Source organism: Aquarana catesbeiana, linkage group LG12 (assembly GCF_042186555.1).
Source record: "Aquarana catesbeiana isolate 2022-GZ linkage group LG12, ASM4218655v1, whole genome shotgun sequence".
Lineage (NCBI taxonomy): Eukaryota > Metazoa > Chordata > Amphibia > Anura > Ranidae > Aquarana > Aquarana catesbeiana.
In genome coordinates, this window is record NC_133335.1 from 182,597,328 (window position 1) to 182,614,183 (window position 16,856).

Sequence of the window (16,856 nt, forward strand, 5' to 3'; positions counted from 1 at the left end):
ATCAGTGCCATCCATCAGTGCCCACCAGTGCCGCCTATTAGTGCCCACCAGTGTCGCCTTATCAGTGCCCATCAATGCAGCCTATTAGTGCCCATCAGTGCAGCCTATCAGTGCCCATCAGTGCAGCCTATCAGTGCCCATCAGTATAGCCTCATCAGCGTACATCAATGAAGGAGAAAAATTACCTGAAAAATGTATTAACAAAATACAAAATGTTTTGTTTTTTGTTTTTTAATTTGGTCTTTTTTATTTTTAAAAAAAAAAAAACAGTGGTGATCAAATACCACCAAAAGAAAGCTCTATTTGTGGGAGAAAAAAATGATAAAAATTTCATTTAGGTACAGTATTGTATGACCGCGCAATTGTCATTCAAAAAATGACAGCACTAAAAGCTGAAAATTGGTCTGGGCAGGAGGGGGGTTTAGGTGCCCAGTAAGCAAGTGGTTAATATCACTTGAAAAGCAGAGTATAGTACAGTATCTTTCCTATACAGAACTGTCAACTCTCCCAACAGACAACACACTTAAAAATATATGGCTGCTGTGAGCCCACCCTATTGAGTCAGGGCTCTTATGGCTCATCTGAGCCTTTTCAGTTGTTCCTTATTTTCGCCAATGAAATTGCAAAGTTTTCGCTCAAAAGTTTGCCATTCACAAACCTCAGGGCTTCTTAGCATACTTGTACCTAATCTCTATGTAGCATCACTGTGCATTGTGAGAGCAGAATGCAGAATGATACTGGAAAATTTCATCCAGCTCGCACTAAATTTATGACGGACTTTGCTTAAAGAAATAACCCAATGTTCACTATGAAACAGGCTGTTAGTGTTGTAAACCAGTTTTACCTTCAATAATGATGATAGCTATTTGAACATTTCACCCATTCTTTAAATAACTATACTATAAGTAAGGCAGCCCATAGATGATACAGTTTTCTTCATTTAACCAGCAGGCTGAACAAAAAACTGACCCGAGTCCCTATCCACATAAAATGTATTGGAATCCCCCCTGCTGAGCTATCGTATTCTGACATTGGGGAGACTTCTCCACTGTTATAGGGCGTACACACGGTCGGACTTTGTTCGGACATTCCGGCAACAAAATCCTAGGAGTTTTTCCGACGGATGTTGGCTCAAACTTGTTTTGCCTACACACGGTCGCACAAAGTTGTCGGAATTTCCGATCGCCAACAACGCGGTGACGTACACCACGTACAACGAGACTAGAAAAGGCCGGTTCAGAACCAAGCGCGGCACCCTTTGGGCTCCTTTTGCTAATCTCGTGTTAGTAAAAGTTTGGTGAGAGACGATTCGCGCTTTTTCAGACTCGTGGCTTTCAGATCGTTTTCTGCCGTTCAGTTTGTGCTTGTGGGTTTGTATCTGCTCTTCAGTGCGTGCAGTCAGTTCGTATTGGAGTTTTCTGTGTGATCTTGCCTGCTCGTTGCTGTTTTTCAGGTCGCTCTTCACAGGCCTTGCTGTTCTTCAGTGCGTTCTGTTACTTCGTTCTGAGCAGCCGACCGTTTTCTAGCCATGTTTCGTATGCGTACTCCCCGTAGAGTTCGTGCTGTGCGGGGGCTTGGTGTTGGGGTCCTGACCTTGACACAAGTCCAGTCCATGAACAGGGTGGGGAGGAGTTCATGGACCAAGAATTGGTTGCTTCAGCGTGACCAGTTCTCTCATATGCCTTTGCTCCGATATCCGTGAGAATAATCCTGATGATTTCAGGAACTTTCTCAGGATGACGGACCCCGTGTTTCACCGTTTGTTGGCTTTGCTGACCCCTTATATTAGCAGGCAGGATACCTGCATGAGGCAAGACATCACTCAGGAGCAGAGGTTGGTCGCTACCTTGCGGTATTTGGCCACAGGGAGAAGTCTGCAGGACCTCAAGTTCTCGACAGGCATCTCCCCCCAGGCTCTTCTTTGTGGACATTTACTGCTTGTGTTTGTTTGAGCTGACCCTGACAGAAATGTGTGGAGTGCAGAAAATGTCGTGATTGTGTAACCTTATACAAAGCACTGTTGGCTGTTATTTACTAAATGCAAAGACACTTTTCACTACAAGTGCACTTGCAACTGCACTGAAACTGCACTTGTAGTGCAAAGTGGATTTCCCCTTAGGAAATAACCCCCATTTTCTCATAAAACAACAATTACATCACCCCAAAAGTGTTGTAGAGTTGAGACAATAATCCACACATTCTTGATGAACAATCTTTTTAATACCTGCACAATCACATGTGCATTTACCAAAGGTTTTTCTGACAAACCAACATGTTTGTTGTATAACAATTTTTGTGGTGTCATTATCCAAAATCAAAATGTGCATTTTATATAAAACAGGCCTGTGTAAAACCCACAAGAAAGACACAAATCTTGATCTTACAAAGTTCACATTTGGAAGAACTGGAAGGCAATATCAGACATGAGTATTTAGGAACTGTGTTTGATATTGCGTTCAGATGGGGGGAAATCACCCCTGGAAAAGCCAAATTTGGAAGATGCACACAAATTTCCCAATGTCAACATGTGCTATCTGCCATCAGGGGGGATCAAGGGACGTGTTTTGGGGGAGAAAGCCCTTCCTCACCGCTACTTTATTATTGAGGAAGGGGTTGCACCCCCAAAACGCGTCCATTGATCTCCCGTGATGGCAGATAGCACATGTTGGCACACTGTGTGCATCCTCCAAATTTGGCTTTGGGAAAAATCACAAAAACATTTCGCACATTGTAGCAGACAAAAGAAGAAAGTGATTTGGAGGGGTTTTAAACTCGCCCCAAAACATCAATGATGTTTTTATATTTTGGAATAACATCATTGATGTTTTGCTTGATGTTTTCCAATTGTAAATTACACCCCATGATCTCCCCGATCACGATCTGGGCACTTTCGGATGTGAAAGGATCTGGATCCACAACCTCACGATCACCTAAAAAGAGAGGAAACCCAAAATAAATTAGGTTTCAAAAAAATGCCGCCATCCATCTCTTATCGGAGCCTGTGGTTGCAGACACTCACCTGTTGTGGTGACTACTTCCACCACGTCTTCATCCTCCTGCTCATCTTGTGTTGGGGGGATTTCCCCTTCTTCCAGAGGGGGGGGGGGCTCTGGTCTCCTCGGGTGAGGGGTGTCCTCCGAGTCTTTTCTCCCCTATGTAAAACAAAAATGGTATAATTAGCACACAGATATTTAATGTCAGAACTATAAAGATGAAACATTGCTTGGAAGTGGGGTACAATTGTCTATTTTAGCCGAGTTCCAAGATGTATATTTTTTATTGCCCTTTGTCAAGCTGCAATACTTTACCTGTTTGGTAAAAGCTTCACAGATGTAGCCCCCCCTATAGTATACACTGGAGCACCTGTGTGGCCCCCCTAATAAAAATGGTGTTCTTGTGTCCCACACTAGTGCTCCAGTGTCCAGATGTGAAAACAGCTGCTGAGTGTCCTCTCCTTACACACAATCTAGTTTGCATTTCATTCTAGTAACAAAGCCATCTACACAACCCAATTCTTTGAAGACAAGTATAGGGCGTCAAAATGGTGGCCAAATGCATATGGCCTAAACAATGTTATTTTATCGTCCGAAATAACAATGTGTGATCCGAACGAATAATGTGCCCATGAACATGAAAGTTGCCATTTTAAACTGTACAACAGTTCCTAAAAGCACATGGAGCAGCACGAACGTAAGAAACATAAAGAATAGGAACACAGCACAACTACTTACTTTTTTGCAGCACTCTCCGGATCTTTCTGTACTGCTCATGTTCTCGTAATTTCAGGTTCGACCACCGCTTCCTGAGCTGATCTTTCGATCGTCGTACCCTGAATTTCCGGTGCAGACTCCTGACCACTTTCGCCATGATCTTGGCCTTTCGGACATTGGAGTTGGGGTAAGGCCCATACTTTCCATCATAGTCGGCCTTCTTCAGGATGTCCACCATCTCCAACATCTCCCCAAAGGACATATTTGAGTCCTTTAATCTCCTTCTGGATCGGGACGTTTCAGGCTCCAGCCTTTCCTCCTCCTCCTCCTCCTCGTTGCTACAATTAGCACGATCCTGCTGTCTATCCGCCATGTGCTCTTCCCTCACTGCGCCGAACGAAAAGGGGCGGGAATAGACTAGAAAGAACGTCAGGGGAGGGCGGAGTTATACGCATGCGCAGTGTGTATAAATCGTAACGCGCGCGTCTTACGTACGATCTGTGAGCGGAGGAAGGAGCATCGGAGATGCCGATCGTGCTAACGAAGGTAGGATCTAAACTTGGGCCTATACTGCTTCGAAATGGAAGCCTATATTGTAACAAGATTAGGGGAGTTTGGCCTGACATTAGGCTTTTTCTTGTGTTGTGTCTTACAGAGAAAATGGATGGGTTCAACGACCACAATTTCCTGCCCCTGTTCATAGACAAGTACAGGGAGCTGCCCTGTCTGTGTCAAGTGAGACACCCCCACTATAATCACAAACAGAAGAGGCAGGCAGCGCTGGAGAAACTGCTGGAGTTGGTGAAGCCGGTGGTCCCCACAGCAACCATCCCTTATTTGAAAGCTAAAATTGGTGGCCTGAGGAGCACATATCTGAGGGAGCGCAAGAAGGTCACAGATTCCCAGAGGTCCGGAGCTGCAGCAGATGATATTTATGTCCCCAGGCTGTGGTACTACGAGAGACTGCGATTTCTGTCAGACCACACTGAAGTCAGGGAATCCCTCTCCACTCTTCCTTCCACTCTTCCTTCCACCCCAGCTGAGGCTTCCGATGTCCAACCTGGGCCTTCCAGCCAGGAAGAAGTGGAGGAGCCCAGTTGGAGTCAGGTATAGCATTCTTCTACAGCTGAGGCTTCCGATGTCCAACCTGGGCCTTCCAGCCAGGAAGAAGTGGAGGAGCCCAGCTGGAGTCAGGTATAGCATTCTTCTACAGATTTCTGGGCAATAAAGAAATTATGTTTACTAGATGTTATTATTGATCACTAATTGCTGATTGAAAGTGCTTTACATATCAATACACAGTAGTAGGCACCCAAAATTGGGAAAAGAATGAAAACTGCTGGGCTCAGAAGGATAGTCTGTTATATTTGTTAACATTCAATTTGCAGCAGTCAGGAGGTGAAAATTGTGTGTGATTGATGAATAAAAAACTAAAACTATGTCCCTTTTTCATACACAGGAAGACCTCAGCCAGGAGGAGGTTGTGGAATGTGGCAGCCAGGAGGAGGCGGGGATTAGTGGCAGCCAGGAGGAGGCGGGGCTAAGTTGCAGCCAGGAGAAGCCTGGGACCAGTCGCAGCCTGACTGAGTCTCAGGTTCCTCCCCTCCGCCTTCCATACAAAAGGGCCAGGAAGGCCACTCCGAGTCCCGTGCAGGATTCAGCATACAGGCTGATCCAGGAGGCTTCGGCGTCCCTCAGAGCCTTCCCCAGTCCTGAAGAGGCCTTTGCCTGCATGGCTGCCACAAAATTGCAGGGCATGCAGGAGGGCCAACGCAAGATCTCTGAGGACCTGATTTATAAAGTCCTACGTAAGGGGTTGAGTGGGGAACTGACACACAAGACGGATGTCATGGAGAGGGACGATCCTCCTCCTCCTGCTGCCACAACTAGACCACCACAGCCAAAGCCTGGAAGGAAGCGTGGAGGGAAGACCAAAGAGTGATGACCCTGGGTTCAGTCTGGTCTGACAGAATCTGCAGTCTCTCGTATGACCACAGCCTGGGGACACAGATGTCATCTGCTGCTTTCCGGATCTCTGGGACTTCTGGACCAGACTGCCCTCCCTTAGATAAGGACTCCTCAGGCCACCAATTTTGCTTTGAAATAATTGATGTGTGCCCTGGGGGTCCAAGGCTTCACCCACTTCTGCAGTTTCTCCAGCGTTGCCTCCCTCTTTGTTTAGTTGTGAGCCCTTAATAAAATTTTTTTAGGGAAATTCTACTCTCCTGTGTGTGTTTTCATCCAAAAAGGACAGTTTGTTGGTGAGGATTCAGGTACATTTCTAAAGTACAATGTGAAATTAACAAGGGACAACAACACCAAACAATCTCCTACAGATTAAATAGAACAACATATTAGTGGAGTTGTGGGAACTTGTCACCAAAAACACACACATACATTTTCGGGAGTACAAATCAAAATCACAAAAAAAAAAAAAAAAAAAAAAAAAAGAGAAACACAAAAAAAGAATCTACATTAAAGTCCAAAAATAAAAAAAAATTTTGTTGTCAGATGTGAGAAATCTAAATATATTGAGGGAATCTCGATAAATATAACGAAAGAAGTTTGTGAGAAGTGCGTGTGAATATGAGCATCAAAACGACTTAATTCTTGTCACATTATAAAGAAGAAGAGAGTGCGCTGTATTAAACCATTTTGAACATTGCAGCGTGACGAAAGTGCTGTATCCATTCCGAACGCTACGTTTACCAGAACGAGCTGTCCCGTGTCGGAATTTCTTCTGAGCATGCGTGGCACTTTGTGCGTCGGAACAGGCCACACACGGTCGGAATTGACGCGATCGGATTTTGTTGTCGGAAAATTTTATCTCCTGCTGTCCAACTTTGTGTGTCGGAAAATCCAATGGAAAATGTCCAATGGAGCCCACACACGGTCGGAATTTCCGACAACACGCTCCGATCGGACATTGTCCATCGGAAAATCCGACCGTGTGTACGGGGCATCAGAATACACTGATCTGTGTTGCAGACTATAGCTGGCAGCGCTGACTGAGCAGGGAAAAGCCACCAGGGCAGATGTACAGCAGTCAGTCGATAGACTGGCTGCTGTACAACCTCCCTGCCCATACATGGATCGAAATTTGGCCAGTTCAGCAAGGATTTTGATCCATTAATGGCCAAACTTACATGGCTGATGAGTAAAAGTGCTACCCCTGGAGCAGCCAAATTTTTTTGGGTCCTCCTGCCCTGCCTAGTGATGACCTGTCCTGTATCTGGACCCTACAATCACAGATTCACCTGGAACTGTAGGATGGGCTTTACTGAAACAGGCATAAGCCCTGAAAGAGAACAATAGCAGTTGCTTTAGAACAATTATAAATATGAATACAAGCTTTTCCTCAGGCAGGGTAAATGGAAGCACAAGTGACCATAATAAAGAATGGCCTACCTAGTAATTAGAATGCCCTGCCTAAGCCACTGACCATTGGAGAATTAACTACTCAGGCACTGGAGTCCTTCAGATATTGGTGCAGCAAACACTCTATGAAAGCATTTGAAATCCACAGAATAAATAAAGGACAATTCAGCCCTCCTTGGCAGGACATTGCTCTCAGCTGCTTACAAGATAAGCAAATGACAATAAAATAACACATAGTGATGGCCCATAGGCCTTTCACCACACTAATGCTTTGAAGTTGTCCTCCCAGGAGCAGGCCATTCTGGATGGCCGCTCCTATGTTCATGAAGGTTGTGAATTGAAGATAGGCTGAATCTCCTGGGTGAGATCAGGCAAAAATCAACTGCAGCTCTGGGCTTCCCTTTTAAGCTTGAACCTCATTGATGATCCCCTTCTTGTGGCTCTGCCCTATATTTCTCTGCAACTGAAGTTCCATGCAGCTTGGTTCTCAGCACAGCTCTCTGAAGCTTTGGTGTCTTTAGCACACACCATTCAGGCAGGTTACACCACAGCCATGTATGTCTCTCTCTGCAGTTTTGTCTCCTCCTGGGCTCTGGCACCAAGAGGGGACACTTTCCTGCTGCCCAGACTCTCCTGCAGCTTTCTAGGCTCTTGTACTCCCAACAGCTCTCTCTACAGTCCTGGGTCCTTTTTCCCTGCTCTTTCCATCACTGTAGGAAGAGAGAAACACTCTGTGACAGAGAAACCATTTTGTCAGGTGGCCTAAAGCGGATGACAGACGATGCTACACTCCCTTCCACCAAAATGTTTTGTTCCCCAAAGAACACAATTTGTGGTCACCAATTAGCTAGACATAACATTACATGTAACCAAGTAACAGTTTAACAAATGACCCACACCTGTTTGGTGAAGCTAACCTTATTTTGAAGCACTCTAGCACCCCAAGGGGACACTTCCCCTCCTGCACAGTCTCTTCTGCAGCTCATCCCAGGCTCAGGCACTCCCAATAGAGAGAGCCCTTCAGCTTGGCTCCCTGCCTCATACATAAGCCCTCCAGCCGCTTGTGTCCCAAGCACAGGATCTGATACCTTTCTGAGCCCTGTACCTGGGCTTACTGTTCCTTCAGTTTGGTAGTGGGCAGAGACCATTTATCAGCTACAATCAATTACAGTCCTCCCTGCCCTGTTGCTAGGTTCAGGCGTAGTTTTAGGCTATGGCTGCAGCTAATCAAAATCCTTTTGTGTTCTCCGCCTTTCCTACTCTGTCCATCACTGCAGAGAGGGAGTAATATTTGTGACAGAAATGTTCTTCCAGCCCACTTAAAGGGGCCACTGGCTATCCCTACAAAAGGTTTGGCTATGAAAAGCAATTGTCAAACATACCCAATCCAGATATACAGAGCCAATGCTGAAATACCAAATCATGGGAGACAACTGTCATAGGAAAACTGCAAACACACAACAATGTGGCTGTAATATGACCACATCTTCCATCCTGATTACTTGGCAGCTGAGGTATTTGTTAGCCCCAGAAATTAAGGACAGCAAATAAATGGACTAAATATCTGCATGTGGAGTTTACAACAACCAAATCTGCTCAATAAATAGTAGGTGTACAGGTGCTTATTCAGAGTTCTCATGACTGATATTGTTGGTACTGTTTACCAACCCTGCTGCCATGACTGCTATTACTACTGGAAGAAAATGGTGTGCTGTAGGGTCACCCCCCCCCCCCCAGACTGGGAGCTCCCCGTGGGACCGACAGCCTCCACACTCTCTCACTCCAGCTCCTCCACATGACAACTCCTCCCCAGCTGTGCTGACCACAGGTATTTAAGGAGGCCTGCCCCCTGCCAATCCAAGTTAGGGATTGGTCAAAGCTCCCCAGATACCTCAAGCAGCTCCACCTCCTCTCCTTCCAGGACCTTCTAGAAGGAAGGGGGAGGTGATGGTGATGCCACCTGTCAGTCACCAAACTCTCCTTGAGCCACTCCCAGCCCAGAATGAAAACATACAGGCCTAGCCACCAGCTAGGCCTGCCCAAATTTTCCTACCCTGTCAAAAAATCCTCACTTCTAGCACTCATTAACTAGAGAGTGCTACACTAATGATTTGACATCAATGCTGTCTAAGATGGAGACCAACTGGTCAAGTATAGGAAAAAGTACAGAAGTCTGACACACCAGACATGTAGCATTTTCAGCAGTAGGCCAGCAATGGTAGCTCCCAATACTGCTGTCATGGCAGAGTAAATTTAACTGTGTGTTACAATGGTTTGGGCTAGGTTTGGGCAAGGGCTAGTGCAAGCAAGCAAATACTACCTCATTCCAGGAATATGAATTGTTTTTCAGTATACTTACGTTTTCTTGAACCTAGCTGGGAGGCCACAAGAAAGCCATGAAAATGACACTATGTTTAGTTTACACAAATTAATCAACAAGGAATTCTTCAAAATCGTACATGTGCTGTGCTTCCAAATTCTAAGCTTTAAATCAAAATAGCGTAGCGCTTATCCTCGAAGGAGCTGCTGGTGGATGCGTCCCCTGATTCTGGATGGCCACGACCCTCCTGGTAATGCCACACCCTCTGACACACCAAGTCTAAAAAAAGAGGTTTTGTTTTGGGAAGTACTCCCCACAAAGCAATATACAGAAAGGCAATAGCAATAAGCAATGACAGATAAAACCAGTGGCTTTGGCGGTGACTCGGGGCCCTGTAGAGACAATCTCTCATGGAACCGATGATGCCCCTTTCCTTCAGCTCACTGGATCTTTTTGACAGCTGTGCCCTCCCTGCAGATGTAGCAGTCCAGTTTCTTTCTGACACCACGGCGACGGCGTACACTTACAACTGGCAGCTTTGCAGGTCAGTGGCCCAGTCTTTGGTCACCTCTCACATCCCTCGCAAGACCGCCTTAAGACCTGGGCTTCTCTCTGCTTTTCCTCCTCCTACAGCTCTCTGTCCTGATGGGGATTGTAGTCCTATGCAGTCCTTGGCTTGATAGAAAGCTGTCTCCTGGGGACTACATCTCTTATAGTTCCATGTGGCTCCAAGCAGTCTTTTCCTTTAACATTTTAAATATTTTATTTAATCACAAATTACTTTAATTTGTTACTAAATGCTGTCCTAATTGGGGACTAGGAACTGCTAAAGGTTCCTGAGAACTGAGGAGAAGAAACAGCAAATACACCAAGCAAGGGCCATGTGCTGTCAGGAAATCAGAGAAGGAGCTACAACCAGGCCCGGTACAAGGCAGGGGCGGAGAGGGCACGTGCCCTGGGCGGTACCATTTGGTATAGGGGGGGGCGCAGGTGTGCGCTCCTGCATGATCCTCCCTTCCCTTCCCTCAGCACACAACTACACTGTTTACTCCCCTACGGAGGAGTCCCGGCCAGAGGCGAGGTGGGAGGACGCAGAGAGGAGCGCAGGGAGGCAGGAGGCGGGAGGCGGGAGCTGTGAGCTGAGAGCTGAGCTGTGTCGGCGCGCTGTCTGTTATCTCAAGCGGAGCCGAGCTGAGGAGCTGCTGCCTGGCTGGCTGGCTCAGGCTGGATTCAATCTGGAAGGTAGAAGAGCGCAGTGCCAGTGTTCTGACTCAGATATTTAGCAGTGGTGGTCACTGGTCATTAACCTCGCCTCAGCCTCCTCCCCTCCCCCCAATCCAGACATTTATTAATCTGTTTTTTAGTGTTTACTTACACAAGTTCAGACTCATAACTGAGTCTGAACTTGTGTAAGTAAACACTAAAAAACAGATTAATAAATGTCTGGATTGGGGGGAGGGGAGGAGGCTGAGGCGAGGTTAATGACCAGTGACCACCACTGCTGAATACCCCACAATACTGTGCAATACTCTGCAATACCCCACAATACTCTGCAATACTCTGCAATACCCCACAATACTGTGCAATGCTCTGCAATACTCTGCAATACCCCGAAATACTCTGCAATACCCCGCAACACTATGCAATACTCTGCAATACCCCACAATACTGTGCAATGCTCTGCAATACTCTGCAATACCCCGAAATACTCTGCAATACCCCGCAACACTGTGCAATACTCTGCAATACCCCACAATACTCTGCAATACCCCGCAATACTCTGCAATACCCTGCAATACTTTGCAATACTCTGCAATAGCCCCCAATACTCTGCAATACCCCGCAACACTGTGCAATACTCTGCAATACCCTACAATACTGTTCAATACTCTGCAATATCCCGCAACACTGTGCAATACTCTGCAATACCCCACAATACTCTGCAATACCCCGCAATACTCTGCAATACCCCGCAATACTTTGCAATACTCTGCAATATCCCCCAATACTCTGCAATACCCCGCAACACTGTGCAATACTCTGCAATACCCCACAATACTGTTCAATACTCTGCAATATCCCGCAACACTGTGCAATACTCTGCAATACCCCACAATACTGTGCAATACTCTGCAATACCCCACAATACTGTGCAATACTCTGCAATACCCCACAATACTGTGCAATAGCCTGCAATACCCCGCAATACTCTGCAATACCCCGCAATACTCTGCAATAGCCCCCAGTACTCTGCAATACCCCGCAATACTCTGCAATACCCTAATATTTGGTATAAAAATAAAAATACATATTAAAAAGTGTGAGTGAAATCTATTTCTATCGCATTAAACATAATTGAACTTGTATTGTTTTAAGTATATTCTTGTTTTGAAACGACATTGATTCTTTATTAAAACCGGGGGGGGGCGCAGTTTGCCATCTTCGCCCTGGGCACCAAATGGCCTTGTCCCAGCACTGGCTACAACCAGAACCTTCATTAAGCCACAGGCCCACTGGACTGCAGCAGGAATTTTGCTGGGACTTCAAAAAACTGCACATGACAAAAATGTACAGATCACAGTGTGGGAAGAACATAGGCTGAAGTTTGGGAAATAATACCTGATATCATGGGCAAGGCTAGATTTCTGCATGACTACCAACCACAGCTCTACCTGCCTGGAGTTTGCATGTTCTCCCTGTGCCTGCAACGGTTTCCTCCAGGTATTTCAGTTTCCTCTCACACTCCAAAGACATGCTGTATGGTTCCTGTCTAAATTGCCCCTATTATGTGTATGCATGAATGTGAGTTATGGTCCTAATGCCATGTACACACAGTCGGACTTTTTGTCTACAAAGGTCCGACGGATGCCGACGGACCAAATCCGGCGGACAATTCGATCGTGTGTGGGCTTCCCTGGACTTTCAGCGGACTTTTCCAGCCACAAATCTGATGGACTTTAGATATGAAACATGCTTCAAATCTTTACGTCGTAACTCTGCCGGATCCAGAAAACCGCTCGTCTGTATACTAGTCCGACGGACAAAAACCCACGCTAGGGCAGCTATTGGCTACTGGCTATCAACTTCCTTATTTTAGTCCGGTGTACGTCATCACGTACGAATCCGTCGGACTTTTGTGTGATCGTATGTAGGCAAGTCCGTTCGTTAGAAAGTCCGCCGCAAGTCCATCAAAAGTCCGTTGAAAGTCCGTCGAAAGTCTGTCGGACGGGCTGTCGGACTTTTGTAGCCGAAAAGTCCGACCGTGTGTACGCAGCATTAGATTCAGCAGCACACAGCTACCCACACAGCATATTATTGACTGGGTCTGGACAATTAGGTCCAAACAGCTTTTCTATTGTAGTTTTAAGACATAATGTGACATGAAAGTACAAGGAGACATGGCAAAGTTTTTGTATGTCAATTTACAAATTGCGAGTTTAAACATATTTAGGAACAATATTTAGGAACAAGCATTAAAAAAAAATCATTCATGGTCACATGACTAGTTTGCATTGAAAATGCCATGTGGTTAAATCTTGCCGAATTATCAAAGCCTGATCAAAATCTGACTAAAATTAAATTATCTGAAAAAGGAAACGGCCAACTGTTATATCTAAAATTTGATAAGACGATTATCTAAAGTATACAGCATGAGAAACAACAAAAGATTGGTACATCTATGATAAGTTTTGAAGCGGCTTCCCTGAAGGATCCGATCGATAATTTTGGGTTCCCTGTTCTGAGACTCAACTCCAAGAACAACCTCAGCCCTACTGACACACCTTGTTGAAAGTAAAACTCTATAAAGACAACAATAGAAAATACCTTTTTCCTGGCTATTTTTAAAAACAAAGAATGAACAGAATGCCTGCTTAGAAATAAACATACTTTTATAGTGGCAAGAGCTTTGTATACACAGTAGTAGAACGTCAATGCACACACAGCAAATGAAGCTGAACATAGTCTGCTAAACAGAGTAGTGACTATGTTAGGACTGCTAAGGTCAGTTTATACAGTAAATATTACATGTTTTGTCAGTAAAATACAGTGCATCTGGAAAGTATTCACAGCGCTTCACTTTTTCACATTTTGTTATGGTACAACCTTATTCCAAAATGGATTAAATTCATTATTTCCCTCAAACTTCTTCAATTACCCCATAATGGTGCATTCCTGTTTCCACTGATCATCCTTGAGATGTTGATTGGAGTCCACCTGTGGTAAATTCAGTTAATTGGACATGATTTGGAAAGGCACACACCTGTCTATATAAGGTATGCAGAAACATTTCTGCAGCATTGAAGGGCCCAATGAGCACAGTGGCCTCCATCATCCGTAAATGGAAGAAGTTGTGAACCACCAGGACTCTTCCTAGAGTGGTCCACAGGCCAAACTTAGCGATCTGGAAAAGGGCCTTAGTCAGGGAGGTGACCAAGAACACAATGGTCACTCTGACAGAGCTACAGCGTTTCTCTGTGGAGAGAGGAGAACCTCCCACAAGAACAACCATCTCTGCAGCACTCCACCAATCAGGCCTGTATAGTAGAGTGGCCAGACGGAAGCCACTCCACAAATAAAAGTACATGTCAGCCTGCCTGGAGTTTGCCAAGAGGCACCTGAAGGACTCTCAGACCATGAGAAACAAAATTCTCTGGTCTGATGAAACAAAGATTGAACGCTTTGGCCTGAATGGCAAGCATCATGTCTGGAGGAAACCAGGCACCACTCATCATCTGGTCAATACCATCCCTACAGTGAAGCATGGTGGTGACAGCATCATGCTGTGGGGATGTTTTTCAGCAGCAGGAACTGGGAGACTATTCAGGATCGAGTGAAAGATGAATGCAGCAATGTACAGAGACATCCTTAATGAAAACCTGCTCCAGAGCGCTCTGGACCTCAGACTGGGGTGAAGGTTCATCATCCAACAGGACAACGACCCTAAGCACACAGCCAAGATAACAAAGAAGTGGCTACGGAACAACTCTGTGCATGTCCTTGAGTGCCCCAGCCAGAGCCCAGACTTGAACTCGATTGAACATCTCTGGAGAGATCTGAAAATGGCTGTGCACCGACGCTCCCCATCCAACTTGATGGAGCATGAGAGGTCCTGCAAAGAAGAATGGGAGAAACTGCCCAAAAATAGGTATGCCAAGCTTGTAGAATCATACTCAAAAAGATGCCAACGGTGCTTCAACAAAGTATTGAGCAAAGGCTATGACTACTTATGGAACCAATCAATAATTGCGCTATTACAAAAAAGTAGTGCGGGTGATAGCTGCCAGCATGTAACAATGTGGTGAACAGTGTAGAAATTAATAGATACTAGACACATGCAGCGCTAAAAATGTGCATTTACATCTTAAACATGTATAAGTGACAAAGTGCTGAGTACATAACTTGTGCCAGAATAGGCAATGTGTGTAGTTGGTGGACGTTTAACAAATAAACAAGTTAGGAAAAAAAGTCCATTGGTGTATGATGAATCATATGTTAGTCCACAGAAACTGGGGGTTCATGGGCATATGTGGTGCCACAACTGCGCATGGGGCAGGGGCTGGAGCAAACTATGTATAAGGAGGCACTTTACACACAGATCTTCTAAAATTCCAAATCAGAACTGCAAACGATAGGAGTGAATATCCTTACCAGAAGGGATGGACACAGTCACTGTACGGTGGAGTGTCATACGGGCTTGAGGGATCCAACGATCGAAACATGTCGGGTTGCTAAAGCCTATAGATGCCCTGTTACCACGCGATTTTATCTTATTCTTTTTGTGATCACGTTTTATCTATTGAAGTGTGCTGTTTAGCACTTTCTAGCTTTTCAATAAAAGCTTTTTTTAACGGATTCATGCCCTATGTGGAGATTTTTTGTTCTTTCCTCCTTCCATGAATGGGACCCCGCTGAGCCTTAGCCATTCTTCTCTGTACATTCATTCCATCTGAGAGAGATATCCCGATTGGTCGTGGACTTACACACCTCTGAACAGCGACGGTCGCCCCGGATGGGACTCCCCATCAGGACTTCTCCAGCCAGATACCCCTGGGATCGTTGGATCCCTCAAGCCCATATGACACTCCACCGTACGGTGACTGTGTCCATCCCTTCTGGTAAGGATATTCACTATCGTTTGCAGTTCTGATTTGGAATTTTAGAAGATCTGTGTGTAAAGTGCCTCCTTATACATAGTTTGCTCCAGCCCCTGCCCCATGCGCAGTTGCCCCAATGGACTTTTTTTCCTAATTTATTTGTTTTTTTTTTGAAAATTTTTGTTTATTAACATTTTAACAGCTCATACAGTACAGTACAACGTGTACCAAAATTCATCCCTCTCCCTCCCTCTCCCTCCCCCCCAACCCTTGTGCAGCCTTTCACTATTGCTAAATCACTTGTACAGCCTTTCAAAATTGCTTTCACTATTGCTAAATCACATTCCATACTCATAACAGTTCAAAAAAATTAAAACATTTTGTTTTCTAGGAATCAATGGTACACCCAGTCATCGCACAGTCAAATGATTATCTAATCAGGATTACATCATCATTTTACCCAATACATAGAGTGCTTGCTAAAGCACTCCCCCACCATAGCAGATCAATTCAAAGTGTCCTTGTCGTCCAGCCAACATTGCCATACTTTCTCTAATTTTTTTGGGCATCCCTGCTTAAGTATGTTGCTTTGTAAAAAGGTAGTGCTTTATTGATTATGCCTTTCCAGTAAGACACTGTGGGCGGTTCAGGTTTTTTCCAACACAATAAGATAGCTTTACATGCATAAAAAAGGGAGAGAGAGATCATAGTTCTTTGCGCCCCTTTGGGGCGCCAACTTCTCCACTAGGCCAAGCAAACAGACTGCGACCGTAATAGGAATCGGTATCGAAAGTACTTTCTGTACAGTGCGTGTTACCCCTTTCCAGAACTCCCTTATCGGCTGACACTGCCAAAATATGTGGTCAAAATCAGCATGGCTAACCGTGCATCGCCAGCATTCTGTTGCACCTGTACCATATATCCCAGCTATCCTTGCAGGGGTATAATACACCCTGTGAAGTATTTTAAATTGAATGAGCCTATCTCTGGCCGACACCAGAGTCTGGAATGGGTGATCCCACATATCATCCCAATCTTCCCCCCCAAAATCTGTTACTAATGCACTCCATGTGTCTTTACATTTGTTAAGCATTTTGAGCCTTTCTACAAATAGTTCTTTGTAAACTTTTGATAGCGGTTTTTGTAGGTCCTCAGCCCCCAGCATGTTCTCCAATGGGGATGATGTGCCCAGCTCTAGTGTGTCAGAACTGAACTGAGTAAGAAAAGCATGTCTTAACTGGAGGTATCTAAATAAATACCAGTTAGGAAGATTATATTTATCTTTAAGTTGGTCAAACGTGAGTAATTTTTTTCCCCCCACTATGTGCTTCAGTTGTTTAATGCCAACCCTGG